Source organism: Oncorhynchus clarkii, chromosome 24 (genome assembly GCF_045791955.1).
Source record: "Oncorhynchus clarkii lewisi isolate Uvic-CL-2024 chromosome 24, UVic_Ocla_1.0, whole genome shotgun sequence".
NCBI lineage: Eukaryota > Metazoa > Chordata > Actinopteri > Salmoniformes > Salmonidae > Oncorhynchus > Oncorhynchus clarkii.
The window spans coordinates 22,537,893-22,563,294 of NC_092170.1; the positions used below are offsets into that span (position 1 = coordinate 22,537,893).

Below are 25,402 nucleotides of genomic sequence, written 5' to 3' on the forward strand. Positions count from 1 at the left end.
TCACTGTACCTCAATTCCAGTGGGTCAGAAGTTGACTGTGCCTTTAAACAGCTTTGAAAATTCCAGAAAATGATGTCATGGCTTTAGAAGCTTCTGATAGGCTAGTTAACATCATTTGAGTCAATTGGAGGTGTATCTGTGGATGTATTTCAAGGCCTACCTTCAAACTCAGTGCCTCTTTGCTTGACATCATGGGGAAATCAAAATAAATCAGCCAAAACAAATTGTAGACCTCCACAAGTCTGTTTCATCCGTGGGAGCAATTTCCAAACGCCTGAAGGTACCACGGTCATCTGTACAAACAATAGTACGCAAGTATAAATGCCATGGGACCACGCAGCTGTCATATCTGTCAGGTAGGAGACACGTTCTGTCTGCTAGAGATGACCGTACTTTGGTGCGAAACGTGCAAATCAATCCCAGAACAACAGCAAAGGACCTTGTGAAGATGGTGGAGAAAACAGGTACAAAAGTATCTTTATCCACAGTCAAACGAGACCTTGTGCAAAGTTACTTCAAGGACAATGCAAGGGGACAAAAGAAACTCAGCACCAATCTAAGGACAGTGTAGTTGCCATATCGTTCTCCCATCACCATTAGTGATCATGCAGCAACTCTGAACATTCTTTTGATCAATATGCCAATCAGTTACTGGTTTTTATTTCTTAACAATCTTTATAAGAGCATCTAAGAAGCTCCATTAACTCATCAACATTGATTAACTAATATCCAATATATTATTGACTAACTAACTTTAATCTATATATCCAGCAAATCACATTTTGAACAGTGAGTTAGTTATCATATACAGTACAGTAGGTGTATTTGTATTTATTAGGATCATTATCAGCTGTTGCCAAGACACATTAAGGCACTTACATTACATACAGTATCAAACAAAATATAAAACAGTACATCATATAACATTATTTCACCACTAGATATCTACAATACTAAATGTATACTACCACCATACAACAATATCACAATGTGCGTGTGTGTAGAGTGCGTGTGCTAGCGCTTGTGTGCATATGCTTGTGGCTGTACCTGTGTGTGTGTCTCTTCACATTCCCCGTTGTTCCATAAGGTATATTTTTTACCTGTTTTTTTAAAATGATTCCACTGCTTGTCTCAGTTACCTGATGTGGAATAGAGTTCCATGTAGTCATGGTTCTATGTAATACTGTGCTCCTCCTATAGTCTGTTTTGGACTTGGGTATTTTAAAGAGACCTCTGGTGGCATGTCTTGGGAGGTATGCATGGGTGTCCAAGCTGTGTGCTAGTAGTTTAAACAAACAGCTTGGTACATTCAGCTTGTCAACACTTCTTACAAAAACAGGTAGTGATGAAGTCAATCTCTCTTTCACTTTGAGGCATGAGAGACTGATATGCATATCATTAATGCTAGCTCCCTGTGTACTTTAAGGGTCAGCGTTGCTGCCCTGTTCTGAGCCAATTGTAATTTTCCTAAGTTTCTCTTTGTGGCACCTGACCACGCTACTGAACAGTAAGTAGTCCAGGTGCGACCACACTAGGGCCTGTAGGACCTGCCTTGTTGATAGTGTTGTGAAGAAGGCAGAGCAGTGCTTTATTACGGACAGACTTCTCCCCACCTTAGCTACTGTTGTATCAATATGTTTTGACCATGATAGTTTACAATCCAGGGTTACTCCAAGCAGTTTAATCACCTCAACTTCTTCAATTTCCACTTTATTAATTGCAAGATTTAGTTGAGGTTTAGGGTTTAGTGAATGATTTGTCCCAAATACAATGCTTTTAGTTTTTTAAATATTTAGGACTAACTTATTCCTTGCCACCCATTCTGAAACTAACTGCAGCTCTTTGTTAAGTGTTGTAGTCATTTCAGTCACTGTAGTAGCTGACATGTATAGTGTTGAGTCATCCGCATACATAGACACACTGGCTTTACTCAAAGAAGCATGTTGTTAGTAAAGTTTGAAAAAAATAAGGGGCATAAAGAGCTGCCCTGGAGAATTCCTGATTCTACCTGGATTATGTTGGAGAGGCTTCCATTAAAGAAGACCCTCTGTGTTCTGTTAGACAGGTAACACAATATAGCAGGGAGTGTAAATCCATAACACTTACCTTTTTCCAGCAGCAGACTATGATCAATAATATCAAAAGCTGCACTGAAGTCTAACAAAAACAGCCCCCACAATATTTGTATCATTCATTTATTTAAGTGCTGTGCTTGTTGAATGTCCTTCCCTATAAGTGTGCTGAATGTCTTGTCAGTGTTTTACTGTAAAATAGAATTGTATCTGGTCAAACACAATTTTTCCCAAAAGTTTACTAAGGGCTGGTAACAGGCTGATTGGTCAGCTATTTGAGGCAGTAAACTATTCTTGGGTAGCGGCATGACTTTTGCTTCCCTCCAGGCCTGAGGGCACACACTTTATAGTAGGCTTAATTGAAGCTATGGCAAAAAGAAGTGGCAATATCGTCCGTTATTATCCTCAGTAATTTTCCATCCAGGTTGTCAGTCCCCAGTGGCTTGTCAGTGTTGATTGACACCTCTTCCACAGTCACTTTACGGAATTCAAAAGTACAATGCTTGGTCAGATATACTTAGATGTGTAGTGTCAGCATTTGTTGCTGGCATGTCATAACTAAGTTTGCTAATCTTGCCAATAAAAAAAAAACATTCAATTAGTTGGCAATATCAATGGGTTTTGTGAAGAATGAGCCATCTGATTCAATGAATGATGGAGCCGAGTTTGCCTTTTGCCCAAAATTTCATTTAAGGTGCTCCAAAGGTTTTTACTATAATTCTTTATATGATTTATTTTTGATTCATAGTATAGTTTATTTTTATTTAGTCACATGATATCTCAATTTGCAATACGCATGCCAGTCGGTTGTGCTGCCAGACTTATTTGCCATACCCTTTGCCTCATTCCAATTCAACCATGCAATTTTTCAATTCCTCATCAATCCAAGTGAATTTAACAGTTTTTACAGTAATTTTCTTAATAGGTGCATGCTTATTAGTAACTGGAATAAGCAATTTCGTAAATGTGTCAAGTTCAGCATTATGAGTGACTCATGGGCCCTGGTCAAAACTAGTGCACTATATAGTGAATAGGATGTCATTTCGAATACAGCCATTGAGAGTTAACTGTCCCCCGGCCAGGGGAGGATGTTGGTAATCCCTGCAGTCCCCGTCAATGTGAGAGCCTGGGAGGTGTCAGGGGCTCCGGCTGCAGTATGGAGACTGACTGCATTATTCAACTGCGGTAATTTGCTCTCTCCCTCTCCTTAACTTGTGAGTGCTGATGGAGCTAATCTGGCTGTGGGTTCCCCCAGTGACGATGAGGTCACTGCGGCCAGCTTCTGTTGAGAGAGAAATTGTTGTTTAACTGACCTGACATCATCTGACCTGACCATTTCACTGTACCACACTGTAAACTCAGGGGAGGAAGTATAGTACAGCGGCTCCAACATAGAACATGGCATTATGATTTCATCATAGTCAATTATAGCCTCTAATGCTGTTAGTAGCCTATAATACTTTTAACAACAAACAAAAATCACATATCAAATAAAATAGCCTATCCAATCTGATTTTCTATGCCAACATACCTCACTGATCTCATTAGATGTTGAAGATAATGTGTCCTAATGAGGAGCTGGGGTATTTGTCACACTGACTCTCACCTGAGTGGCCCTCTGTGGTGTATCCCAGGTTGACCTTCCCCCCCTGTTGCCTTGGCAACAGAGTTTCTCCTACTCTGTGATTCGTCTATCCTGTGGATACCCAGAGTAACAGCCCAATAGAAAATGTGACCAATTCCTACCCTACAAAAGGAAAATGGTGCAACCTTGAAAGAATCAACAGTTTTGTGAGCTTTACGTTGGTACTATCAATTGTCTTGCCGGTGTACAAGCTGATACCTACGAAAAATCCAATATCATTATTCAATTAATTTAGACTTAACCACTCTTAAGTCAGCGTGTTCACTGCTTCAGTAGTAAAATCGTATCATGAGGGACATTAAAACTGCTGACAAATGGTATAAAACTAGATTACTAGCTATGCTTGACCCTGCCTAGAATATGCCGCACCAGCTTGGCACAGCTCATTGACTCAAGTCCTCTCTGAACAACTCAAGAACATACAGAAGCGTACTTTCAGAATCATCGTTGGCACGGCATATCCTGGATACAACAATGCTCTGACATCACTATCATTGCCCTCACTTCATGAGAGAAGAGATAAACTGTGACTGGACTTTGTTTCAAGTCCCCCTCGAGTTCCACCCACAGCACAAACCTGCTTTCAATTCCACAGGCTAGGACTGAGAAATATAGAAAGTGTCCCATTCCATACCTATACAAAGTCTTCTGAATGAGTCTTCTGAATGTACTGTACATATTGCCATGAATTTCACTTGTTTGTGCTGATATCCACATGGAAGTCAATGCAGTCAATGAAACAGAAATACATGGATATTGCAATACATACACAGTAACACATTCAAGTTGAAATATTCTTTGGGGGGGGGGGGTAAACTAGTTTCAATCTTAATGTGGATGTTATAATCTAATAACCATCTAATGTTCCAAATAATTATTCTCAATTATTTATTTTAATTAACTATAATATCCCAGTATCTTTCTCAGACACAAGGCAGACTCAGAGACATTTAAATACATGCCTTTGGGTAGACTTATTTACTAAGATTTATGCAGCAGCAGTGCCAGCAGTAACTTGTGTAAAGGACTAATGGGATTTTGAATGAATAGGATGACACTATATTAGTACCCTCTCACAAATGTTTCCAATAAATCATTTCATGGATGGTTAGTCATATCCTCTAAAGTAGCCAAACTTGATCCTGGATCTTCATTCGGCAGCTCTTGCCAATAAAGAAATGCCAAGGTCTGTACCTTTTCAAATATTGTATAATCCTACATTAACAAGCAGGTTGAGAGGTTGGAAAGAATGGCACAAAGAGCGTCAAACGCTCACTTTATAGTCTCCAGTTGGCTTGATTCTGAAAGACAACCAAATACAGAAAATTACAACAGTCAATATCTTATGTGAATTTACATTACAGCTATCGTACAGGATTTTCACTGTCTCAATGCTCACTCTAGATGAATACAGTAATCCTGACCTTGCTTGTGGTTGCATAGACCACGGCATCGACTGTCCACACAGGAGAACCCTTTTTGGTTTCAGGTAGAACCCTTTTTGGTTCTATTTAGAAAGGGTTCTACCTACAACCAAAAAGTGTTCCTTTAAGGTTCTAGATAGAACCTTTTTTCTAAGAGTGTATGTAGGATAGCTGTAAATGCAGCGTTAATTAGTTTTGGGCCAGCACACACTCACTCAAGCCTGAGGTCACTTTAGAAATGTTAGATTGAAAGCCTGAGCTGATTGTTAATGACTCTTATCACACAGCATCATTACCTTTCTTAGCCCAAGGTCCTGGCCAGAGCCAAAACAATCCTATAACAATGGCGGTACAGATGGTGCTGGCCCAGGAGAAGGATAAACCAGACTCTTTACAGGAGGAGAAATTGCCTCTGTCTTGATGTTTTAAACCCATACTGTCCAACGTTATTAAGGTGAATATATTTAATCCCCATTCTGTCTGAATAATTGCAATGCATGCATTACTCTTCAGTGTGTTGGATTTGCCAACTGAGAGCAGTATTGACTTGGAGTCATGCCATTTTGTTAAATGTGATGGGAGTTATGGGAGTTATAGTAAGGAAAGCGGGGAAAGGAACTGGACCAAATCAAGGACAGTGAAAAAGATATCAGACTATTGGGTGAATACTGTAAATGTACTAACGAGGGCACACCTGCTTTATTAAGATAATCCTACAGCTCCCAAATCATGGCCCTGGTTTGCACTGGTCTGAAATCAGTCACAGGGATTAGAGCAGTCTAATGCATGACTCAGGGGCAGGTTTTGTTATCGTACACAAACAGCCAGACGGACGCCTCGTCGCACACAACAACGATCCCCTCTGAGATGGCTCTCCAGAAACTCCTCACCATCCGTCTCTACTCTGAAAGCCGCCAAAGACTCACAAAACCTTCTATTCACTGTCTACTGGTAACCCAGTAAGACATTAATCCCAGAGGTGGGAAGTTTAAGATTTTTGGGGGTCACTTCAGAGACACGTTTGTGGGTTGTGGCCCCTATTAGAGTCATTATGAATCTGTCTTGGTATTTGTAACACCAGATCATAAGACTGTTTGATGATTGACATAACTCTCAGAATATGCTAATTCCTGCCTAATGACATTCTCCCCCATATTCATGAGTATGTTTACCTGTGTTACTTAGTGACAGAATAACTGCATTTCCACATAGTGACCACCAGGTGTGTGTCTCCCCTGGACAACTGTCTCTCCATAGTGGTGCTCCTGTGTTTTGTGGACAGGTGGGGGGTTAGGCCAAGACATAGCCAAAGCCAGCACTTTAGAACTGGAGCATTCTGCTGACAGCGGAAGTTCTGTATACGTTCAAAAACCCTATGCCCTTGCCGATGCAGGCGTGGAACACATTGCAGAATCACTGCGCGTGACCGCCTAACTCCTTCATTATACTTTAATCATTGTTCCCGTGGGGGTGGGGGGGTGGACATTTTTCACTGAGCGGTACAAAAAGAAAAGAAAGGCGCTTACTTGCTCTTCTCCTCCGTCTGTAACAGAGGACAATGCAGATGCTCATCCCCAGGAGCAGGAGGACGGCGGACACTGAGGCTACTCAAATCAAATCACATTTTATTAGTCACATGCACCGAATACAACCGCTGTAGACCTTACAGTGAAATGCTAACTTACGAGCTCCCAAACAACAATGCAGTTTAAAAAAAATATGGATAAGAATAAGAGATATACAGTGCCTTGCGAAAGTATTCGGCCCCCTTGAACTTTGCGACCTTTTGCCACATTTCAGGCTTCAAACATAAAGATATAAAACTGGGACACAATCATGAAGTGGAACGACATTTATTGGATATTTCAAACGTTTTTAACAAATCAAAAACTGAAAAATTGGGCGTGCAAAATTATTCAGCCCCCTTAAGTTAATACTTTGTAGCGTTTGCAGTTGGCAGCGTTGGCAGTTTGCCAAATACAGTTTTATATCTTTATGTTTGAAGCCTGAAATGTGGCAAAAGGTCGCAAAGTTCAAGGGGGCCGAAAACTTTTGCAAGGCACTGTAAGTAACAAGTAATTAAAGAGCAGTTAAACAACAATAGCGAGACTATATACAGGCGGGTACCGGTACAGAGTCAATGTGCGGGGGCACCGGTTAGTTGAGGTGGTATGTACATGCAAGTAGAGTTATTGAAGTGACTATGCATAGATGATAACAACAGAGAGTAGCAGCAGTGTAAAAAGGGGGGGGGGGGGGGGGGGTCAATGCAAATAGTCTGGGTAGCCATTTGATTAGATGTTCAGGACTCTTATGGGGGTAGAAGCTGTTTAGAAGCCTCTTGGACCTAGACTTTGCGCTCCGGTACCGTTTGCGAGAGAGAGAACAGAGAGAGAGAACAGTCTATGACTAGAGTGGCTAGAGTCTTTGACAATTTTTAGGGCCTTCCTCTGACACCATCTGGTATAGAGGTCCTGGATGGCAGGCAGCTTAGCCCCAGTGACGTACTGGGCCGTTTGCACTACCCTACCCGAGCAGTTGCCATACCAGGATGCTCTCGATGGTGCAGCTGTAGAACCTTTTGAGGATCTGAGGACCCGTGCCAAATCTTTTCAGTCTCCTGAGGGGGAATAGGTTTTGTCATGCCCTCTTCACGACTGTCTTGGTGTGCTTTGACCATGATAGTTCATTGGTGATGTGGACACCAAGGAACTTGAAGCTCTCAACCTGCTTCACTGCAGCCCCATCGATGAGAATGGGGGTGTGCTCGGTCCTCTTTTTCCTGCAGTCCACAATCATCTCCTTTGTCATCCGCAATTAGAACAGTGCAGTCGTCGCATACATTCTCCACCATCACCTCTGCAACTAAACAAAGAAGGTTATTTATGAGGTTTAGTCCCAAAGAAGCCGAGAAATCTAATTCTTCATTTCATATTTTAATTGATACAATCTATTATCAGCATTTGCTGTGATTGTGGAAGGGAGAGTGTCTTGTCTTTTGTTTACACTATTGAATGTAATTCAAGATGACCTAAACCACAGAGGGGAAACTCAGTATGCAACATAACACAGTGAGCGTACCAAATCCTGTAGCTCCCAATACTCTATTTATGTAGGATGACTTCAATGGTGATAAGAGATGTGTCTGTCCTGCAATGCCTTTCTTGTCATTCCTCTCATCAACAATAACAAACCACCACAGTCTGCTTTCACTGATGAAGATGAGGATGTAGACTAATCTCAGCTCTGAGTAGAGGGAAAGAGAGAGAGCAAGTGATTTTGTGTTTCTCACCCACGGTCAGATGCACATTGCTGGCCTGAGGCATGGGGAGGGCAGACACAGAGGCTAGGCACTCCACATGAGAGCTCTCTGCTGCCTGGACACTGAAGTTACTGGTCAGGTTGTGGAGGCACTCCACATCAACAGTCCCTTCAGTGCTGATGTTGTACTGACCCTGGTCCACTTCTCTGCCATTCACCAGCCAAGTCAGACTGAGCTCTGGGTACCAGCCTACAGTCAGGTACTGGAACAAGACCTCCTCCCCTTCAGGACAGTCACATTCCCCCCATGATGGTCACGTTACCCTTCTCTGGAAATAAAAGATAAAGCGTTTTGGGGTACTGTATGTATTTCTTACAGTTTGCCAGATCATTCTAGTCCATTGTGCTATTTTGCAAGAGTGTGTGTAGTATTTAGCTGGTTCGGTCACATGCATAACTGTGTGTTTCTGGATTAGAGGAAGGCGCTGCGTGTAGTACGCCATATGCGTGTGTACTGTATGCATGCCAAGTGTATCCTGAGACGGATAGGGATTCTCTGATCGCAATTGACCTGCTCACTTAGAGGCTTCTTACTCTTCCTAAATGACCAATCGTGTGCCTCAAGGTCTCAAAAGACTGATGGGAGAATGCCTCTTTCCCCCTATCTCATACGCTGGCAGCCAAATAAGCCACTTAGACTGGGCGTTATCTTCTGTGAAGTCTATTGTCTGGCAGAGTGAAAGGCAGAGGGTGCAGCAGAGAATTGCTATAGATAGACGGATAATTACTGAAGCTTTGTTGCTTTGTCTAACTGAATTACATGTCTATGTTGATTCAAGATCAAAGCTTTCAATGTTCTGTGCACAATGATGGCTTCCCCTGTTCCTTATAGGCTGCGTCTTGATATTTGATTTGGTATCATATGAGTTGATATATAACTTTTATTCTGCTGTCTCCCCATTGAAAATCTCAGCAGTGCAATAAAGTAAAGAGGATCAGAAGAAGAAAACAGTGGCTCACTTCCATGGACTAATAAACTACTGCAACTAATTATGGATGGAAGATTGATACATTCGAGGAAAGATAGTCAGTCCCTTACAACATGAGGCTCCTCCCCCATCATTCCAATCTAAATGATCTCTGAAATAACGTTTTATAAGGTTCATTAATCACAGTAAGCCTAGCCATCTAAGACAGGCTTTGTGACTGTTCCCTGAGATGATGCTGGTGAGGAGTACAACTCTTTTTAATTCCTGTGATTTTTCAACAGGGCCCTTGGCAGTGAAATTGCCACTCTGAGGGACAGCCTTTAATCTGGAAGAAGTATGGGCGCCTTCTGCTCGGATGAGCAGGATTGTCTCTCTCCAACAGCACTGCCCTGCCTGCCCTGCCTTGCCTGCCTGCCTGCCTGCCTGCCTGCCTGCCTGCCTGCCTGCCTGCCTGCCTGCCTGCCTGCCTGCCTGCCTGCCTGCCTGCCTGATCACCAAAGGCATGCTCACTCATCTCTGATTTACATCAAAGTGGCCTCATCCTCGGCTCTAGCCCTTACAGCACATTCTGTTCATATTCAACAACCCCATACAGGCATATTGATTTCTTCATGTAAAAAAGTGTGCGTGTGTACAATATGTTCATACATGTGTGTTTGTGTGTCTGCCAGCAGTATGTATATTCTGTGTGGGCGTGTTTGCATCATATTCATAAGGGGTGAGACCAGTCTCCAGTGGAGATTTGTAGTTCTCCTCCAATGGACCAACGGGCCACAAATCACCAGCAGAGTTGCTGATGGGTAACTGGAAAAAGCCTAGATGCACAATTAACTCAAAGGCTCTGAGATCCTCTGCATCCACACTGGAGGGCTTGATCCACCATGCACTATTGTTAATGGGTAGTGGTTACATACACTGAGTATATAAAACATTAAGAACACCTGCTCTTTCCATCACATAGACTGACCAGGTGAATCCAGGTGAAATCTATGATCCCTTATTGATGTCATTTGTTAAATCCACGTAAAATGTAACCTTTACTTAACTAGGCAAATTCTTATTTACAACGGCATACACCGGCCAAACCCGCACAACGCTGGGACAATTGTGCACTGCCCTATGGGACTCCCAATCATGGCCTGTTGTGATACAGCCTGGATTCAAACCGGGGTGTCTGTAGTGACACCTCTAGCACTGAGATGCAGTGCCTTAGACCACTGCACCACTCGGGAGCCCTAAGGGAAGGAGACAGGTTAAAGAAAGATTTTTAAGCCTTCAGACAATTGAGACATGGATTGTGCATGTGTGCCATTCAGAAGGTGAATGTGCAAGACAAAAGATTTAAATGCCTTTGAACGGGGTATGGTAATATGTGCCAGGCGCAACGGTTTGTGTCAAGAACTGCAATGCCGCTGTGTTTTTGACGCTCAACCGTTTCCTATGTGTACCAAGAATGCTTCCCAGCCAAAGGACATTGAGCCATCTTGACACAACTGTGGGAAGCATTGGAGTCAACATGGGCCAGAATCCCTGCAGAACGCTTTCGATACCTTGTAGAGTCCATGCACAGACAAATTGAGGCTGTTCTGATGGAAAAATGGGCACAACTCAATATTAGGAAGATGTTCCTAATGTTTGGTATACTCAGTGTACGTCAGTGATAATGTGTAGCTCTGGCAATACAGGAGGACTCCTCCTGTAATATACTGAAGGCAATGGGTCATTGCTTTGTTCCTTCCTTTTTGCATGGAGGACATTGCTCAGGCTTTTAGCTGAGCTCTGTTTGCAGCAGGGTGAAAGTAGCTGAATAATGAGAGAGGAAAGGGGAATACATGAATATCCTCTATGGAGTAATAAAGATTCATCACCCGATATGTCATCATCATGCTATTTTTTTTTTACACATCATCATCATAACCATCTCATTCATTTTTATGCTAAAACATTCCAGAGTAAACATCCATTAATACAATACTTATGTTTTTATAAAAAAATGAATTATACATTTCTCAGCTTGTGTTGTTTACAACCCATTTGTCTTCGGTCCAACTTTCCAATATGAGTGGAGTTTATAATAAGATTATATGAAAAATGTAGAAGAGAAATGAGCAATACCTTCTAGCATTGCTACTGTCCATAACAGCTTATCATTCTTCATCTTTTTTCATTTCTAGTTGAGTATTCTTTGTGGCATGCAGGGTATCCCCAGCAAACTCTCGGAGATGATTCACTGGGATAGAGATAACAATTTCAGATAACTATTTTGACACTGAATCTCTCCACACCTTTAGCCCCTGTGGAACAGAGTTTATCTGCATACTGGAAACAGGGTCAAAGGGAAACATGGACAGAGGGACAGAGGGGAAAAGGGACAGAGGGACAGAGGGACAGAGGGGAAAGGGGAAACATGGACAGAGGGACAGCGGGGAAAAGGGACAGAGGGACAGAGGGGAAAGGGGAAACATGGACAGAGGGACAGCGGGGAAAAGGGACAGAGGGACAGAGGGATAGAGGGGAAAAGCGAAACATGGACAGAGGGACAGAGGGGAAAAGGGAAACATGGACAGAGGGACAGAGGGACAGAGGGGAAAAGGGAAACATGGACAGAGGGATAGAGGGGAAAAGGGAAACATGGACAGAGGGATAGAGGGGAAAAGGGAAACATGGACAGAGGGGAAAAGGGAAACATGGACAGAGGGACAGAGGGGAAAAGGGAAACATGGACAGAGGGACAGAGGGACAGAGGGACAGAGGGGAAAAGGGAAACATGGACAGAGGGATAGAGGGGAAAAGGGAAACATGGACAGAGGGACAGAGGGACAGAGGGGAAAAGGGAAACATGGACAGAGGGACAGAGGGACAGAGGGACAGAGGGGAAAAGGGAAACATGGACACAGGGACAGAGGGGAAACTGAATGCATTCAATCAAAATGTGTCTTCCGCATTTAACCCAAACCCCTCTGAATCAGAGAGGTGCGGGGGGCTGCCTTAATCGGCATCCAAGTCGAAGATATGGAAAGAGAGATAGAGGGGGGAAAGGGAAGCAGGGATAGAGCAATAGAGGAATACAGGGATAGAGGGAGGGCATATCAGGTGAGGGATCACAGACTCTAAATCCCGGGTGGTGTATGATTGGTGCTCAGGAGAGTTCCCTCCACCTTGTATTTATACCTGGCCCAATCGATTCCCATCCCACACCCTTCAACCCTGGCATCAACAATGTCATACAGCCCATCAAAATAGCCACTGCAGCAGTCCTCCTCTTTGATATACACCTGGATTGATGCCCAACAACTAAATCAGCTGCTTTGAAAACAAATTGAGAAGATCTGCTGCATGCATGAAACCTCAAAAAAATTTAAACAAAGGTTTTCAATTAAAGCAACAAGCCAATATGGCTTAGGAAAACATTGAGTATTTGTCTCTAGTGTCAGGGAGTGTGTGGGTGGCATTATCAAGGATTAGGTTCAACTTTTGTTTATTCTGCTTTTCTTCTCCTAGTCAAGGTTAAATTCCCCCTTTTTGTCTTCTTTCATTCTGCCATTGTTTTCAAAAGGGGTTCCACCTGTTTTTGTTTTCTTTGTGTGTGTATGCACGTGTACATGTGAGTGTGCATACATGTGTGAGAGACAAGGAGAGAGAGAGAGAGAGAGAGAACCCATAAGTGAGAGACAAGGAGAGAGAGAGAGAGAGAGAGAGAGAACCCATAAGAAAACAAAAATCCCACTTCCCAGCTGGCCTTTGAAATCCTCTCTTGAAAAACCTCTGCAGTACTGTAACTGTGGCTCCTTTGTTTCTCTACAAAAGCTGAACCACACGCATATCCAGGTACTGTCTGCAGGTGCTGGAGTTGTAGGCACACTCATGGAAAACAGAAAGGAAAACGCTGCATGCTGCTCATGCTCCCCGGTGATATTTAGGTCTTCAGCATGCATCCATATCGCAGGTGGGGATGGAAGGTCCTATATATAGGGGCAGTACTTAGTGACATCACTTCCTGAAACAGGAGGTAAAAAATATCTAACTTAGGGTCACATTAATAACATTTAATTCATCAAAATATATGATCATACACAAGGAATGTGATCCATATTTACAGTAATATATACTGTATATACACAAACAATATTCAATTAGGGCACACAATAATTCTGACATTTTGTCACTAAGTACTGCCCCTATATATAGGACCTTCCACCCCCACCTGGGATATGGATGCCTGATGAAGACCGTTATAAATAAATATCACCTGGGAGCATGAGCAGCAGTGTTGCATTTTCCTTTCTGTTATCCTTTGTTTCTCTGCCATACTGAACACTGTCAGCCTGCCAGTAGGCAGCCAGCTCAAGGACAGCCAAATGAGAAAAGCACACAAAACTTGAACAAACAGATCGGCAGTTTGCCTCTGGATGTTTTGGAGGTCACAGGTCACCTGTCCCTGGTGGCTGTGCTGGACTCTCCTCAGGACAAATTCCCAGCTAAAGACTTGATTGGTGGAGCGGTTTATGGCAGTCGCATTGGGGTTGTTTGAGAGAATACCGTACTGGGCTGAAATGGTCAACACAGAGCCACTATTGAGGATCCAAACCTCGCAGCACCGTGATGGTTCTGGGCTCCAGCTGCACCCAGGCCTCCAGCACTGACAAGGACAGACATAGAGACATGGGAGTCAGAAGCATGGTGGTCGAGGAATGTGGGTGACATTGGGGTGTTGTGATACAATCATGATTGAGTTATAATGGAAACCAATGACACATTTCCATTTAACCTAAAGGAGTAGTAAAGTGTTTGAATTCCACTGAATTATTCTCTGGTATGGTACATGAGGTGTGACCGTCTTTGTTGATTGAGAAGCTGTAAGAAACATGCACGATCTGACTGTAAGATTCATCCTCTAAAAAACAATACATAAAACTGAGTCGAGAAGGCTTTTGAAATGTGACCTACTCAAGCTTATCTCTCTCCGTCTTACCCCAAATCTGTGTATAAATCTGTTTTGATTGCCGACAGAGGTAAAACATGAGACACGTGCTTGTCAGCTTCAGACAAACACATGTTAAATCAAATCAAATCAAATCAAATCAAATCAAATTTTATTTGTCACATACACATGGTTAGCAGATGTTAATGCGAGTGTAGCGAAATGCTTGTGCTTCTAGTTCCGACAATGCAGTAATAACAAGTAATCTAACTAACAATTCCAAACTACTGTCTTGTACACAGTGTAAGGGGATAAAGAATATGTACATAAGGATATATGAATGAGTGATGGTACAGAGCAGCATAGGCAAGATACAGTAGATGGTATCGGGTACAGTATGTACAAATGAGATGAGTATGTAAACAAAGTGGCATAGTATAGTATAAAGTGGCTAGTGATACATGTATTACATAAGGATACCGTCGATGATATAGAGTACAGTATATACGTATGCGTATGAGATGAATAATGTAGGGTAAGTAACATTTATATAAGGTAGCATTGTTTAAAGTGGCTAGTGATATATTTACATCATTTCCCATCAATTCCCATTATTAAAGTGGCTGGAGTTGAGTCAGTGTCAGTGTGTTGGCAGCAGCCACTCAGTGTTAGTGGTGGCTGTTTAACAGTCTGATGGCCTTGAGATAGAAGCTGTTTTTCAGTCTCTCGGTCCCAGCTTTGATGCACCTGTACTGACCTCGCCTTCTGGATGATAGCGGAGTGAACAGGCAGTGGCTCGGGTGGTTGATGTCCTTGATGATCTTTATGGCCTTCCTGTGACATCGGGTGGTGTAGGTGTCCTGGAGGGCAGGTAGTTTGCCCCCGGTGATGCGTTGTGCAGACCTCACTACCCTCTGGAGAGCCTTACGGTTGAGGGCGGTGCAGTTGCCATACCAGGCGGTGATACAGCCCGCCAGGATGCTCTCGATTGTGCATCTGTAGAAGTTTGTGAGTGCTTTTGGTGACAAGCCGAATTTCTTCAGCCTCCTGAGGTTGAAGAGGCGCTGCTGCGCCTTCTTCACGATGCTGTCTGTGTGAGTGGACCAATTCAGTTTGTCTGTGATGTGTATGCCGAGGAACTTAAAACTTGCTACCCTCTCCACTACTGTTCCATCGATGTGGATAGGGGGGTGTTCCCTCTGCTGTTTCCTGAAGTCCACAATCATCTCCTTAGTTTTGTTGACGTTGAGTGTGAGGTTGTTTTCCTGACACCACACTCCGAGGGCCCTCACCTCCTCCCTGTAGGCCGTCTCATCGTTGTTGGTAATCAAGCCTACCACTGTTGTGTCGTCCGCAAACTTGATGATTGAGTTGGAGGCGTGCGTGGCCACGCAGTCGTGGGTGAACAGGGAGTACAGGAGAGGGCTCAGAACGCAACCTTGTGGGGCCCCAGTGTTGAGGATCAGCGGGGAGGAGATGTTGTTGCCTACCCTCACCACCTGGGGGCGGCCCGTCAGGAAGTCCAGTACCCAGTTGCACAGGGCGGGGTCGAGACCCAGGGTCTCGAGCTTGATGACGAGCTTGGAGGGTACTATGGTGTTGAATGCCGAGCTGTAGTCGATGAACAGCATTCTCACATAGGTATTCCTCTTGTCCAGATGGGTTAGGGCAGTGTGCAGTGTGGTTGAGATTGCATCGTCTGTGGACCTATTTGGGCGGTAAGCAAATTGGAGTGGGTCCAAATGAGGAGAGCAACTATAAATCTATGCTGAGCTGTCCAGATGGCAAGCAGGATCTGGCTCGGGATCCAGGATTTACAGAGTAGAGTACAGACCAAAAGGGTAGAGTAAATTAGGGCCCATAGCAGCAGCAGGATCTGGCTCGGGATCCAGGACTTACAGAGTAGAGTACAGACCAAAAGGGTAGAGTAAATTAGGGCCCATAGCAGCAGGCAGCGGGCAGCAGGCAGCAGCTCTTTAAGTAGCACTGTGCTGGGATGGGTAAACAAACACATGAACAGCTGAAGTGCCATGTTAGGTTTAATAGCCCACAAGACCATGTACCTGATTAAGAATAGATAGACTGTATAGTCTGTGAGGAGAGAAGATCTATACCCTGTTGTGAGGCATTTACATTACACTCCTCCTTTAGAAAAGGCATTCCCCAATTGAATTTCAGTGGTGCTTCACAGAGCTTAATTCCATTGATAGATGGAGGTGAAAGGGGAGAACATTTGTGAGTCAGGTGCGACTTTGGAATATAATATATGCTCATTTCCAAGTAATCTGGGTGATCTATAAATTGTTTGTGCAGTGCTAACTGTGTTAGCCGATATGGCCTGTGTGGAGTCATAAATGATGTATCCGTTTAGGAAATTAGGTCTGAGAAATATCTAGGGCAGCTTATGTAGCTCATACTTTTCCTCCAAATGGGAGAATGAATGAAGTAATGAACATGTTCATGCTCTAATTTGAGATGGGATTCAGTGACACTCTTGTTCCTGACCACTATATCCTCCCACTAATTTGAGGAATTTGAGGAAATTAATTATGCAGAGCACATAGATCACTAGGAAGTTAATTAGTGTGGCTGTGGGTTTAATACCAAGGGGTACAATGACCATTGTGGTGGTGGTGGTGGGTGGGTGTGTTGATGGTAAACCTTCAATGTGTGTAGATGGTAAACCCTCACTCATTACAGGAATGTAGGAGTGTGTTACATTTACGCTTATGCCCACCGTTTTGGCAGTAATCTTGATTGCTTTCTTTTCTAAATTGGCAGGTAAAACAGAATGTATTTTGTTATGGTGAGTGAATGAGGACCCAAAAGCGAACTAACTTAAACAGAGCTTCTTTAATAACCAAACATAGGTAGGCTCAGATAGACCGGCAGATTCCGACAGGACAGGACAAGGTTACAGCAAACATGACGATAGTCTGGCTCAGGCATGAAACACAAACAAGAATCCGACAAGGACAGGAACAGAAACAGAGAGAGATATAGGGACCTAATCAGAGGGAAAAAGGGAACAGGTGGGAAACGGGGTGAATGGGTAGTTAGAGGAGACAAGGAACAGCTGGGAGAAAGCGGGGGAGAAAAGGTAACCTAACAACGACCAGCAGAGGGAGACAGGGTGAAGGGAAAGGACAGAGACAAGACACAACATGACAGTACCCCCCCACTCACCGAGCGCCTCCTGGCGCACTCGAGGAGGAAACCTGGCGGCAACGGAGGAAATCCTCGATCAGCGCACGGTCCAGCACGTCCCGAGAGGGAACCCAACTCCTCTCCTCAGGACCGTACCCCTCCCAATCGACAAGGTACTGGTGACCACGGCCCCGAGGACGCATGTCCAAAATCCTGCGGACCCTGTAGATGGGTGCGCCCTCGACAAGGATGGGGGGGGGGGGGGAAGACGAGCGGGGGCGCGAAGAACGGGCTTAATACAGGAGACATGGAAGACCGGGTGGACGCGACGAAGGTATCGCGGAAGAAGAAGTCGAACTGCGACAGGATTAATGACCCGAGAAATACGGAACGGACCAATGAACCGCGGGGTCAACTTGCGAGAAGCCGTCTTAAGGGGAAGGTTCTGAGTGGAGAGCCAAACTCTCTGACCGCGACAATATCTAGGACTCTTAGTTCTACGCTTATTAGCAGCCCTCACAGTCTGCGCCCTATAACGGCAAAGTGCAGACCTGACCCTCTTCCAGGTGCGCTCGCAACGTTGGACAAAAGCCTGAGCGGAGGGGACGCTGGACTCGGCGAACTGAGATGAGAACAGCGGAGGCTGGTACCCGAGGCTACTCTGAAAAGGAGATAGCCCGGTCGCAGATGAAGGAAGCGAGTTGTGGGCGTATTCTGCCCAGGGGAGCTGTTCTGACCAAGACGCAGGGTTGCGAAAAGAAAGACTGCGTAAGATGCGACCAATAGTCTGATTGGCCCGTTCTGCTTGACCGTTAGACTGGGGGTGAAAGCCGGAAGAGAGACTGACGGAAGCCCCAATCAAACGGCAAAACTCCCTCCAAAATTGAGACGTGAATTGCGGACCTCTGTCCGAAACGACGTCTGACGGAAGGCCATGAATTCTGAAAACATTCTCGATGATGATTTGTGCCGTCTCTTTAGCAGAAGGAAGCTTAGCAAGGGGAATGAAATGAGCCGCCTTAGAGAACCTATCGACAACCGTAAGAATAACAGTCTTCCCCGCTGACGAAGGCAGTCCGGTGACAAAATCTAAGGCGATGTGAGACCACGGTCGAGAGGGAATAGGAAGCGGCCTGAGACGGCCGGCAGGAGGAGAGTTACCGGACTTAGTCTGCGCGCAGACCGAACAAGCAGCCACGAAACGACGCGTGTCATGCTCCCGGGTGGGCCACCAAAAACGCTGGCGAATGGAAGCAAGCGTACCCCGAACGCCAGGGTGGCCGGCTAACTTGGCAGAGTGAGCCCACTGAAGAACGGCCAGACGAGTAGGAACGGGAACGAAAAGAAGGTTCCTAGGACAAGCGCGCGGCGACGGAGTGTGAGTGAGCGCTTGTTTTACCTGCCTCTCAATTCCCCAGACAGTCAACCCGACAACACGCCCCTCAGGGAGAATCCCCTCGGGGTCAGTGGAGGCTACTGAAGAACTGAAGAGACGAGACAAAGCATCAGGCTTGGTGTTCTTAGAGCCCGGACGATAAGAAATCACGAACTCGAAACGAGCGAAAAACAGCGCCCAACGCGCCTGACGCGCATTAAGTCGTTTGGCAGAACGGATGTACTCAAGGTTCCTATGGTCAGTCCAAACGACAAAAGGAACGGTCGCCCCCTCCAACCACTGTCGCCATTCGCCTAGGGCTAACCGGATGGCGAGCAGTTCGCGGTTACCCACATCATAGTTACGTTCCGACGGCGACAGGCGATGAGAAAAATACGCGCATGGGTGGACCTTGTCGTCAGAGAGGGAGCGCTGAGAAAGAATGGCTCCCACGCCCACCTCTGACGCGTCAACCTCGACAACGAACTGTCTAGAGACGTCAGGTGTAACAAGGATAGGAGCGGATGTAAAACGATTCTTGAGGAGATCAAAAGCTCCCTGGGCGGAAACGGACCACTTAAAGCACGTCTTGACAGAAGTAAGGGCTGTGAGAGGAGCGGCCACCTGACCGAAATTACGGATGAAACGACGATAGAAGTTCGCGAAGCCGAGAAAGCGCTGCAGCTCGACGCGTGACTTAGGGACGGGCCAATCAATGACAGCTTGGACTTTAGCGGGATCCATCTTAATGCCTTCAGCGGAAATAACAGAACCGAGAAATGTGACGGAGGAGGCATGAAAAGTGCACTTCTCAGCCTTCACAAAAAGACAATTCTCTAAAAGGCGCTGGAGGACACGTCGAACGTGCTGAACATGAATCTGGAGTGACGGTGAAAAAATCAGGATATCGTCAAGGTAAACGAAAACAAAGATGTTCAGCATGTCTCTCAGGACATCATTGACTAATGCCTGAAAGACAGCTGGAGCGTTAGCGAGGCCGAAAGGAAGAACCCGGTATTCAAAGTGCCCTAACGGAGTGTTAAACGCCGTCTTCCACTCGTCCCCCTCCCTGATGCGCACGAGATGGTAAGCGTTACGAAGGTCCAACTTAGTGAAAAACCTGGCTCCCTGCAGGATCTCGAAGGCTGAAGACATAAGAGGAAGCGGATAACGATTCTTAACTGTTATGTCATTCAGCCCTCGATAATCTATGCAGGGGCGCAGAGACCCGTCCTTCTTCTTGACAAAAAAAAACCCCGCTCCGGCGGGAGAGGAGGAGGGGACTATGGTACCGGCGTCAAGAGCTACAGACAAATAATCCTCGAGAGCCTTACGTTCGGGAGCCGACAGAGAGTATAGTCTACCCCGGGGGGGAGTGGTTCCCGGAAGGAGATCAATACTACAATCATACGACCGGTGTGGAGGAAGAGAGGTGGCCCTGGACCGACTGAACACCGTGCGCAGATCGTGATATTCCTCCGGCACCCCTGTCAAATCACCAGGCTCCTCCTGTGAAGAAGAGACAGAGGAAACAGGAGGGATAGCAGACATTAAACATTTCACATGACAAGAGACGTTCCAGGAGAGGATAGAATTACTAGACCAATTAATGGAAGGATTATGACAAACTAGCCAGGGATGGCCCAAAACAACAGGTGTAAAAGGTGAACGAAAAATCAAAAAAGAAATGGTTTCGCTATGATTACCAGAAACAGTGAGGGTTAAAGGTAGCGTCTCACGCTGAATCCTGGGGAGAGGACTACCATCCAGGGCGAACAAGGCCGTGGACTCCCTTAACTGTCTGAGAGGAATGTCATGTTCCCGAGCCCAGGTCTCGTCCATAAAACAGCCCTCCGCCCCAGAGTCTATTAAGGCACTGCAGGAAGCTGACGAACCGGTCCAGCGTAGATGGACCGACAAGGTAGTGCAGGATCTTGAAGGAGAGACAGGAGTAGTAGCGCTCACCAGTAGCCCTCCGCTTACTGATGAGCTCTGGCTTTTACTGGACATGAAGTGACAAAATGACCAGCAGAACCGCAATAGAGACAGAGGCGGTTGGTGATTCTCCGTTCCCTCTCCTTAGTCGAGATGCGGATACCTCCCAGCTGCATAGGCTCAGCTCCCGAGCCGGCAGAGGAAGATGGTAGTGATGCGGAGAGGGGGGCAACGGAGAACGCGAGCTCCTTTCCACGAGCTCGGTGACGCAGATCAACCCGTCGCTCAATGCGAATAGCGAGTTCAATCAGGGAATCCACGCTGGAAGGAACCTCCCGGGAGAGAATCTCATCCTTTACCTCGGCGCGGAGACCCTCCAGAAAACGAGCGAGCAAAGCCGGCTCGTTCCAGCCACTGGAGGCAGCAAGAGTGCGAAACTCAATAGAGTAGTCTGTTATGGATCGATTACCTTGACATAGGGAAGACAGGGCCCTGGAAGCCTCCTCCCCAAAAACAGATCGATCAAAAACCCGTATCATCTCCTCCTTAAAGTCCTGATACTGGTTAGTACACTCAGCCCTTGCCTCCCAGATTGCCGTGCCCCACTCACGAGCCCGTCCAATAAGGAGAGATATGACGTAGGCGACACGAGCAGTGCTCCTGGAGTAAGTGTTGGGCTGGAGAGAAAACACAATATCACACTGGGTGAGGAACGAGCGGCATTCAGTGGGCTCCCCAGAGTAACACGGCGGGTTATTGATTCTGGGCTCCGGAGATTCGAAAGCCCTGGAAGTGGCCGGTGGATCGAGGCGGAGATGGTGAACCTGTTCTGTGAGGTTGGAGACTTGGGTGGCCAGGGTCTCAACGGCATGTCGAGCAGCAGACACTTCCTGCTCGTGTCTGCCTAGCATCGCTCCCTGGATCCCGACGGCTGAGTGGAGAGGATCCGAAGTCGCTGGGTCCATTCTTGGTCGGATTCTTCTGTTATGGTGAGTGAATGAGGACCCAAAAGCGAACTAACTTAAACAGAGCTTCTTTAATAACCAAACATAGGTAGGCTCAGATAGACCGGCAGATTCCGACAGGACAGGACAAGGTTACAGCAAACATGACGATAGTCTGGCTCAGGCATGAAACACAAACAAGAATCCGACAAGGACAGGAACAGAAACAGAGAGAGATATAGGGACCTAATCAGAGGGAAAAAGGGAACAGGTGGGAAACGGGGTGAATGGGTAGTTAGAGGAGACAAGGAACAGCTGGGAGAAAGCGGGGGAGAAAAGGTAACCTAACAACGACCAGCAGAGGGAGACAGGGTGAAGGGAAAGGACAGAGACAAGACACAACATGACAGTATTTTGTGTAATGAATGTTATTCAAATGTAAACACCTACTACCTCGATTAAGTGAACCAAGAAATAAATCAAGGTAATTCAAACAGTTTTTCCACTTCAGAGTATATTCATTGCATATCAATTAAATTGACTTAATTATCTCAAATAAGAAAAACAGATCGCAAAATGTGGTTTTCTAATTGTTCCTTTGAATAGTTATATTTCAACCAACCTGAATTTAAGTGCACTGACAAGGATTAAACAAACATTTCCCTATGGTATAGCTCGAGAAGAAACAATCTTAGTAAAATAGGTACAGTAAGTCCCAAGAGATACACACCAATATTTCCCATACAGTGGTGGGAAAAGTATCAAATTCTAGTACTTGAGTAAATGTAAAGATACCTTAATAGAAAATGACTCAAGTAAAAGTAAAAGTCATCCAGTAAAATACTACTTGAGTAAAAGTCGAAAAGTATTTGGATTTTATACTTAAGTATCAAGAGTTAAAGTTAAAGTTTCAAATTCCTTATATTAAGCAAACCAGACAGCACCACACAAAGCATGTGTGTTTAGTGAGTCCCCCAGATAAGAGGCAGTCAGGATGACCAGGCATTAGTGGGTGAATTGGACCATTTTCCTGTCCTGCTAAGCATTCAAAAGTAGTTTTGGTTGTCAGGGGAAATGTATGGAGGAAAAAGTACAATATTTTCTTTAGGAATATAGTGAGGTAAAAGAGTAAAAATATACATAGTGAAGTACAGACCCCAAAAAACTACTTAAGTAGTACTTTAAAGTATTTTTACTTAAGTACTTTACACCACTGGTACTATAATTTTTTTTTAATGTAATCTCGATGCAACTTCTCACTTATAACTTATATGTTGTAATAATCATAAATATCCTACTATTTATTACTTACAGGATCTTTATGGTAATATACTATGTTTGTCCTCCTATTGTACCACAGAAATATGTAGATACCACAGAAATATGTTGACTGGGTAGATTTATTGTTGAACAAAATACAGCTCTTTTTTTTTACAGTATCTATTTCACTTACCTTAGTGTGACTTTGGGGATTTCTGACAGGTACTGCACCACAGGCTGTCAGCTGAGGAACACTATTGACGCTGCTGCTATTTCCTCTAGAGTGGCGGTTGTGTACTGTAGCTACCATATCACCCAAAACCAGCATGTTAAACATTATCACAGACCAGTGACAAATTTGCTCCCTGCCTCGAACAAATGGCGACAAACATACAGTTGAAGTCGGAAGTTTAAATACACTTAGGTTGGAGTCATTAAAACTCGTTTTTCAACCACTCCATAAATTTCTTGTTAACAACCTATAGTTTTGGCAAGTCGGTTAGAACATCTACTTTGTGCATGACACAAGTAATTTCTCAAAAAATTGTTGACATACAGATTATTTCACTTATAATTCACTGTATCACAATTCCAGTGGGTCAGAAGTTTACATACACTAAGTTGACTGTGCCTTTAAACAGCTTTGAAAATTAAAGAAAATGATGTCATGGCTTTAGAAGCTTCTGATAGGCTAATTGACATAATTTGAGTCAATTGGAGGTGTACTGTACCTGTGGATGTATTTCAAGGCCTACCTTCAAATTCAATGCCACTTTGCTTGACATCATGGGAAAATCAAAAGAAATCAGCAAAGACCTCTGAAAAAAAGTCTGGTTCATCCTTGGGAGCAATTTCCAAACACCTGAAGGTACCACATTCATCTGTACAAACAATAGTACGCAAGTATAAACACCATGGGACCACGCTGCCGTCATACCGCTCAGGAAGAAGACGCGTTCTGTCTCCTAGAGATGAACGCAATTTGGTGCGAAAAGTGCAAATCAATCCCAGAACAACAGCAAAGGACCTTGTGAAGATGCTGGAGGAAACAGGTACAAAAGTATCTATATCCACAGTAAAACAAGTCCTATATCAACATAACCTGAAAGGCCACTCAGCAAGGAAATAGCCACTGCTCCAAAACCGACATAAAAAAGCCAGACTATGGTTTGCAACTGCACATGGGGACAAAGATTGTACTTCTTGGAGAAATGTCCTCTGGTCTGATGAAACAAAAATAGAACTGTTTGGCCATAATGACCATCGTTGTGTTTGGAGGAAAAATGGGGAGGCTTGCAAACCGAAGAACACCACCCCAACCGTGAAGCACGGGGGTGGCAGCATCATGTTGTGGGGGTGCTGTGCTGCAGGAGGGACTGGTGCACTTCACAAAATAGATGGCATTATGAGGGAGGAAAATGATGTGGATATATTGAAGCAACATCTCAAGACATCAGTCAGGAAGTTAAAGCTTGGTCGCAAATGGGTCTTCCAAATGGACAATGACCCCAAGCAAACTTCCAAAGTTGTGGCAAAATGGCTTAAGGACAACAAAGTCAAGGTATTGGAGTGGCCATCACAAAGCCCTGACCTCAATCCTATAGACATTTTGTGGGAAGAACTGAAAAAGTGGGTGCGAGCAAGGAGGCCTACAAACCTGACTCAGTTACACCAGCTCTGTCAGGAGGAATGGACCGGAATTCACCCAACTTATTGTGGGAAGCTTGTGGAAGGCTACCCGAAACATTAACCTAAGTTAAACAATTTAAAGGCAATGCAACCAAATACCAATTGAGTGTATGTAAACTTCTGACCCACTGGGAATGTGATGAAAGAAATAAAAGCTGAAAAAATAATTCTCTAAACTCTTATTCTGACATTTCACATTCTTAAAATAAAGTGGTGATCCTACTGACCTAAAACAGAGAATTCTTCTAGGATTAAATGTCAGGAATTGTGAAAAACTGAGTTTAAATGTATTTGGCTAAGGTGTATGTAAATTTCCGACTTAAACTGTACATGATTCACTCCCACAGTCCCAGAGAGAACAATGCCATTGAAATTCCCCCAGTCTACAGGGGCTTCATGGCAGCTCCCCTCCCTCTTCAGGAGAATGGGTCTGGACAGACATGATGACCTGTGTGTGAATTTAGAGGGACAACATTGATCACTGTAATGCCAACCGACCAAAAGTATGTTCCAAGGGAGAGACCACAGACAATATTGATTTCTCAGGTCTCTTCCATTCAAATGCATATATCTTTCAATATAGGTATGTTTTCAAAGGAGAGCACCAAATATCACATTTCATGACAAATTCTTGAAACTAATAATACTCTATCAAAATGTACGTATAAATGTACTTTTTCACCTATATATTTTCACTGTGCAATACCCTCCTCCGTACCTCTTTCTGGAGTCCCCCAGAG

General features: G+C 44.6%; 1 pseudogene; it reads right to left on the bottom strand.

The window, feature by feature from the left end:
- LOC139382609 (uncharacterized) overlaps window positions 1–23,283 on the bottom strand; it is a 113,031-nt pseudogene extending 89,748 nt beyond the window's left edge.
- Window positions 23,284–25,402: the final 2,119 nt, after the last annotated feature.